This window comes from Primulina eburnea, chromosome 4 (genome assembly GCF_022965805.1).
Source record: "Primulina eburnea isolate SZY01 chromosome 4, ASM2296580v1, whole genome shotgun sequence".
Taxonomy (NCBI): domain Eukaryota; kingdom Viridiplantae; phylum Streptophyta; class Magnoliopsida; order Lamiales; family Gesneriaceae; genus Primulina; species Primulina eburnea.
Window position 1 is genome coordinate 6,133,376 of NC_133104.1, and position 7,923 is coordinate 6,141,298.

Here is a 7,923-nt window from a genome sequence, read left to right on the forward strand (position 1 = left end):
CACTCAATTTTCATCCAAAAATCTCGAATTTTATATCCAATCGAAGGCATCGAAAAGTTCTACAATTTTGTAGGTGAAAGTTTTCTCAAAATCCCGACAGCAAAATCGCAGTTTTCAACAGAACAGTGAGTTACGAGTTTTCAGATCTAAAAAGTATTTCAAACGCATTCAAACCATTTTCCGCTCAAACGACGAATGTCACACATGGATTTTCACGCATAAAAATACACAACCCATACTATGACAAGATCGATGCAGAAATAACAGAATATACGTGCCTTTTGATGATAAACTTTACCGAAACGGCGATACCGATGCGGGACGGAGCGAGGCTTGATCCGGGACGAACGTGGCACTAAATTCTTGCAATAAAACTCACGAAAATTGCTGGGAGACTCGAAGAGAAGGGGACGGCTGCTGAATGCTATGGAACCTAGGTTTCTCTCTTTTAAATTCTGAAAATAAAATGTGTATGTGTGTGTAGTGTGTTTTTACGTGAGTGTGTGTGTGAAATTGTGTGTGTGCGTGTGTTTCTAATATCTAGGGAATAAATTATGCTTAATGACAATTAGCCACTAATTAAAATGCCAACCTTCCATTAATTTTAACAAAATTCCTAATCAACATGCATCCCCACTAATTTTATAAAATTCTCTAATTAGAACAACAGAACACCAAGAATGCTAACTTTAAAAATTTTAAACTCTTAATTCACAAAATACAAGATTAGGCTTTAAAAATGCTATCAACCTAATAAATTAGTTAAAATACCCCAACCTCAACTTAAGATAAAATACCACATTTTAAAATCGCCTAAATTCGTCGTCGGTCTCTTTCCCTCGATCCCGCCTCGAATAATCGCCTGAAATATAAAGCTCGAGGAAAACGTTTTAACGTGCATCATATAATAATTTAACATAATGCAAATTCATAGATCATGAATTAAAACGCAAATTAATGAAATAAACATGCATTAAAACCATTTAATAAAATACATGAGAAATTTAATAATTTGCACGCACGTGGTTCATGTGGAACTCAATTTTCGGGACGTCACATATATAACAGTAGCTTCTGGTGCTGGGTTATGAAATTTTAATCTCCAACTCTACTGAGAAAGAGTCGAAATTTGACTCGCCAAGCTCAAGCAAACTAAATTAGTTATAAAGCTAGGTATTACATTTAACTCTGTATATGTGTTACCCAATGATTTACATCTACCCCTATACGCCCTTTCATTTGCATTAGTAAAATTTCAATTAATTTTGATTTCCATTAAGTTAATTTTTTTTAAAAAGTCTCTAATCTACATGCATGAAGTTAAAAAAATTAAAGATTGAGTAAATTATATATATAGTTATTATTTTTTTACTGATTTATTAATATTATTATTAGTACCATATTAGTTTTTCGAAGTTAATTTTCATGATATTATACGAATGTAGATTTGAGATATGATAAAATTAATGATAATAATTTGATCTTTTGAATATATTCAAATAATAAGATCTTCTTTAAGTAGTTATGTTAACCAAAACAACTTATTTTGATAGTTTATAAGTCTTTTTCAAAATTTTACGAAACAAGTTTTGATAATTTATAAACTCTTAAACAACTTATAATCAAAGTGAAACACTCTATAAAATTATATTATAGAACTACATAATCAAGAATAAATTAGGATTTGCATGAAGTTCACGCTAGCAGGCTCTCCCGGTGTTTTTCTAGGCCTACCTATATTAAGAAAACCTTTCGACCAGCTCCTTTTCCATATCAATATCAAATTCAACGGCTAAAAATGGATAAAATTGTACTCAAGAATGTTTCCATCTCTTTACAGATGACATGATCCGAGAGAAGTTTTTCTCAAGTTGATCAATTATATCGATCAAGTGGGCATGCATTTGATTTGTTAGCCACTAGACAAGTAATTATGAGTAAACAAGTAATTATTAGTCAGGATCAATGCTATAGGTTTTTTCCCAGTTACAGTGGGGGTATTGCCTTCACTATAGATCCAGTGGTTATCATTGGTCCAAACATGTGAGGTCGAAGTTTGATCTTTCGTAAAAACAATTTTTAAAGTAATGGTGTCGATTAGATTTAACATAAGGGTAATATATATCTTCGGGGTATGTCGAACTATATAATTTTTGAGATGCTGTTATGTAATTGAGATTTTTATAAGCTCTCTGAAGCTCACTTACGTAGTAGCAAAACCGTGCTTGAATTGCAATAAGAAGTAGGAAACAAGAACTGCTCCACAAGTCGAATTTTGCGAGAACATATCTTTTGTGCAGAGAGATTTTTGCAAAGCCTTGAGGGTTGTAAATTTCGAATTATATCAAGCCACTCCATGCTACACGATTAACCAAACTACCATATCGCGATTTATTAGATCGGGGCGAATCTCAACGATGTGAAGACCAGAATTTCTTAACCACACACGTTAATATTATCTAATTAACATGCAAGCACACTATAGATACATCAAACATATACTCCCCTATACATATCGCGAATACCATCTAGAGCGAAGATAGATAGTCTTTATTTGTGCCTGGGCTTATTTGCGCCACCGTATACATGATGAGTGTTATCCTGGCCATCAGACGTGCCTTCTTCATTTGAAGCTGAAGTAGTATACTTTTCATAATTCTCACCGCTTAAAAGGTGACGATTCTTGATAGGAGGCATTATTGTTTCCGCATGGACTTGGAGACTTGCGAGTATGAGTACACAAGCAAGAAGAAGAGAAATTGTAGCCTTCACCATAATTAAGAAAAACCTGCCAAGACAAAGGGATCGATTATAGAAATATATCAGATCAAGTTGAATTAAAACTTATCAATATTAATTAATGTGTAAATTTTGAATTCTTGTCAGGCAAAACAAAAAAATATTAGGGTTTTGCAGCTACGCATATGATTAAAAAAGTACCTGTTATCTTTCAAGCCAGCCTTCAATTTTTTTGTATTTCCTAAGGATACGAGTTAGCTCTACCAAAAGCACATTATATAGTGAAAATTAGTTACTATGCTACTTTAATTTTTAGTGGCGAACCAGGTAAAAGCACTAAATGAATTTGCGGAGCATGCACTCAAATTACACCTGATATATTATTGAATAATTTAAATTTAATGAGGTTTACCTGTGGTTGCATGATAATCCCGATATTAATATGCTCTAATAGCTGGATGGATTTGCTGCATGGGCCAGAGTACAGACTCTTTGTCCAACAAGTTGTAGAGAATTTAGCCGAATATCATCAGATTTTGCTTTTTCTCGGGGTCTCTAAAAAATGCCTCTAATGAACAAGCATAATGAATTTTGGCCTTAAATCAAGTTGACTTTGTTGGTGGAATGATTCAAATACTAGTGGATGATTTTTAGGAGCATGTTTGTTTTTGTTTGTTAGTCTAGAATTCTCGTATGGAACTAGTCAGTAAATTAGTAGCCAAATATAGTTTCTGCTAGTAGTATCAAGTCGTGTGTTTATGGTCCTTGTTTCTAGCATTTTTTGTTATTCTAGTACTATTTAATTATGTGGTTGTAATTGACATTGAGAAGTGATCAGTTAGAAAAATTCTTTGTTCTTTGTTCTTTGTATTAAAATATTTCCTGATGAATCACCAACAGATTTGCCTATGTAGGAGAGTTAAGGTGTGTATGTACGATCCTACAGATTATTCAAGTATATGAGCTTACGATGTCGCGCACATGAACTTGGCAAGTTAAATTTCATTTTAATTGGCATGAGATTTGCCTGAACCTTTGATCTGAGCATGGAAAAGTTAGTCGTAAGTACTCTGATGCCGAAAATTCGAGTTCTTACTTCAGGCTTGAGATTATGGGACACTCAAAATTCACTCACATTATATGTTGTGCCCAATCCAGCTGATGATGCAACAATCTATCTAGCCTAACCAGAAAGGGTATACAGAAAATAAAGAACATCATAAACACTAGAAATTTATAGTGGTTTGGACAAATCCGTCATGTATACACTTCGACCTTGCAATTAATGATGCAACAATCTGCCCAGCCAAACCGAAAAAGAATATACATAAAACAAAGAACACAATCAACACCCGAAATTTATAGTGGTTCGAACAAATCCAACCTAATCCACTTCAAACATCCAAGAGATCAATCCACTATGAACCAGAATTGTTTACAAGAAGTTTTCCTTCACATAGAATCACTCCAGAAGAATACACACACTCTAGAGATTACACAAATGATTCCCTCTCTCAAACTATGTCTCTCACTAAACAAGAATAATGCACTCTCATGTACCCTCAATTGTTCAAGTCTGCATATCTACATCAACTGGAGAATCAAGTCATCAACAACCTTGACACGTTATTCTAGTGCCAATGAGATTTTCCGAAATTGTCCATGTCTCTTCTCCATCTGTTCCAAGTCCCATCTTAACAAAATCCAATTATTCACAAACTTTGTTGGTGACTTCATTGGTGAACCAACTCTCTTATGTTTATAGCATGTAGCATTAAATAAGATCGAAATCTGAGAATATTCTCAAGTCACCACAAACATAGGACTGCACCAAGTCAAATAGATTAATGCATGTATATATACCTCACACGAATATATTATATATTTGATGATATATAATTTAGGGTGAGTGCTTCTTCCACAGTAAGGTAGAACAACCTCCTAACCAGGTGCAGTACTGGTGAAGCCAGGATTTGAAATATACATTGGCTAGGTTTGTTTAATGAAAAACAAAATAATGCATAACAATTGAAATCATAGTTAAGATACTTGTTCATCGTAGTCTCAAACAGTTTCTCATTAACATGATCTTCAATATTTTGCTATATATTGAACTTGTAAGATTCGAAAACCAACAAAACAATGATAGTGTAATCTTATATCTCCATCGTCCTACAAGAAATTAATGAATTTAAATAAAATAAATATCTCTAAAATCAATCATTCAATGTGAAAGGAATAATGCTTGACAAATATGAGTTTATAAGATAACAGTAGTGTAAGGTTATGAATTTGTGTTTTATCAGAATTAAGTGTTGTGTCAAATATTACAACATTTAAGACAGCATGCAGCGGAATATTAAAGTTTGTAACACAAATTGACTTTAAATAAATAGATTGACATGATTAAATTTGCACAAGTATAAATACTTGCACGGTGCTTCAGGGCAAAAATTAATCACTAGAAAACTAACGAGTTTACACGAAAACAATACCAATAGTGATTATACTAAAATCAATTTTCTCAACATGTTGAGAAAATAAAATGTTTTCTAAAACAACTAAAAATATTAAAACAAAAATATGAAAGCAAAAACGTGATGCCACAAGCTTTGGAGCAACGAAACAATCTTCAACCAACACTTGCACGCGTGTTGTCTGAAATGTCTCCAGCAATCACGGCTGCACATGCACCGACACTCTTCAAAACAAAACGTCCCTTGAAGAAATATTTCTCTGAAATGTACAACGTGCACAAGTGCGTGTATTATTGATCGAGAGGGAGAGAGTAACAATGTCATTGTTTCTCTTATTTATAGACCTTTCTTTCCTAGAGCTTTATCTCCACAAGGAAACCTATTGAACAAGGAAAGTAAGAGTTTTATTAAGAACAAATCTTCTTTTTAAAATTAACACCACATTATGATAATATTTGCATAATTATCTCATCATCTAGAAAGGCAAAATCTCATAAAATATTATACTCAATCAAATCAGTAAGGAAAATATAATATTAGGGAAATCATTTAAATTAAATAATTATATCAAGAGATTATATTTGCCTTCACAATGTTGATGATTAAATTAAATATTTCTTAGCTAAAAGATACAAAGATGATATGTATAGACAAATTTACTATTTAAGGTGTGATCTACGATTATTCAAAATATTATATTCATCACTTATAGAATCTGAGTCTAAGTTTTGAAGAAAACTCTATCACAATGTAGATGATCAAAAGAATCTGCCGAAAAACAATTTTTTTTATTACTAAGAACTTCTTTAACATGCTTCATAGTCGTAAATGCACGTTATCTAGTAGCTTTGGAAACAAACAAATTTAAAACTATACAGATCAACTTGTCAATCAAATTATAATGTAGCGAATTTTTTGTTTCAAGTAACCCTCTGCACAATTATAAGACATATAACATTTTCTGAAAATTTTCATGACAAACTAAACCGAGCTAATAATGTTGTAGCTGACACCTCAAATGATGCATTTCCTGTTTATTAAAGTCCTCGAGATAATACTTCTCAACGAGAGTAAAAATCTGAACCATTTAAAATATCTTTTAGGTCCAAAGCAGAGTTAGACATTAGAATTTCTATTATCTTATCATTGAATCTACAGTTTACTCTTCCAACTGAAAATCTATTTGTGAGAGCCCAGTCCGTTTATTTCCCAAAGCCCAAACACTTTCCCCAAGCCCGGCCCATTTTGATTAAATAAATAAATTAAAAAAAAAGAATTGATAATTATCAAAGTTTCCTTCTCTCTCCCCGTATCTGCATCCGCCGAGCTCCTTTCTCATTTTTCAATTTCGAATCTTTGATCATCGATTGTGGCCGCGTTGTTTGTCCAAAAAATAAAGTAAATACATATTCGGAATCCTCTCGACGAGAGCTATCCATTGATACCTAAATTTCGCAGAAAACTCACGGTTCTCGGAAACCCGTCGGAGACCGCCGCCTGTTTTCGCCGGAAAAGTTGGAAGAAAGCTTGGGTTATGTTGTTTGAAGCTGAAATTCGAAGCTTTAAGCAATTTTCGAAATTTCAGAGGTAGAATTACGATTTTAGGGTTTCGAATTTTGGGCATTTTAATTCAATTGAGTTCCAATAACTAATATATATTGGATTATTGATTGTAGGTGCTATATCGGAGTCGATTGGAGGTATTAAGCTAATTTTCGGAATTTATTTAGATAATATTTCGAATTTAGCCTATTAATTTGGGATTTATGAATTGTGAAATGTTAAATTGTTATTGGGATGTGTTTACAGCATTAGAAATAAAAAAATGAACATTTTGGAAATTCCTAGTAAATATCGAAAAATTTCAGATTCGATATGATCGAATTTTCGGAAGTTCTAGTTGTCCGGTATTGAGAGATTTAAGTTAAATAAATCATTATATTTGACTTTGCGATGAGTTTTAGAAATTGTAAAGCCTAAATTATGGATTTTTTGAATTTTAGGCTAAATTAGTGAATATTGGAAAAATAAATGGGACTTGATATGAAATGTATTATTTGCCACAGGATTGGATTCTGCGAGAAATCCTTAAGATATTTTGTGGTAAATTAAAGTCCGTTGAGGTACGTATGAACCGTTTTATTATGACGTCTATAGTGATGTGAAATGACGTTAAGTACTTTGTAATAAGTTGTGACGTGCTTTATGTGCTTCTGTGAATACTTGATTGCATTCATGGATTTATTTGAGTTGATGCATAGCATTTCGAGCCTTGACTCCGTTGATTGCTAGCATTACTGATCTGTTGCGATGTTGCGTCATCTATGGAGTGAGTAATAGGATTAGATCACTCCTGACATCTCATCGATGGAATGGGTGATAGGACTAGCACTCCTGATGACTTGCATGAGGGCTGAGCGGGTCGCACCCGTACCCTCGATGCTACGTGCATGGATAGCGGCGGCATGCTATTACGTTGCTGCATTCCTGGCACGGGTGGCCACTGTTCTTGTTGCTGATGCGTTTCATTTGGACTCCGCTTTGGTATCCATTATTTTGTTGTTACCTTTCACGCATTGCATTACATTGCATCGCATCGCATTGTACTTGATTTTATTTCATGTCAGTTATATTTGTCGTAATATTACTGGTTCGTCGTACTGGGGCCCGACCCCTCGTTTCTTTTATGCTGTGGTTGTTTTTGATG

General features: G+C 33.4%; 2 long non-coding RNA genes across 2 annotated transcripts; one reads left to right on the forward strand and one right to left on the reverse strand.

Annotated features, from left to right (window-relative positions):
- Positions 1–2,367: 2,367 nt before the first annotated feature.
- On the reverse strand, positions 2,368–3,077 carry LOC140829737 (uncharacterized). The gene is made up of 2 exons (XR_012117505.1): positions 2,941–3,077; positions 2,368–2,788 (listed from the first exon to the last, which is right to left on the reverse strand). It is a non-coding gene; the product is annotated as an uncharacterized lncRNA (long non-coding RNA).
- A 3,346-nt stretch (positions 3,078–6,423) lies between these two features.
- Positions 6,424–7,923, forward strand: LOC140830797 (uncharacterized). The gene is made up of 3 exons (XR_012117673.1): positions 6,424–6,803; positions 6,893–6,916; positions 7,283–7,923. It is a non-coding gene; the product is annotated as an uncharacterized lncRNA (long non-coding RNA).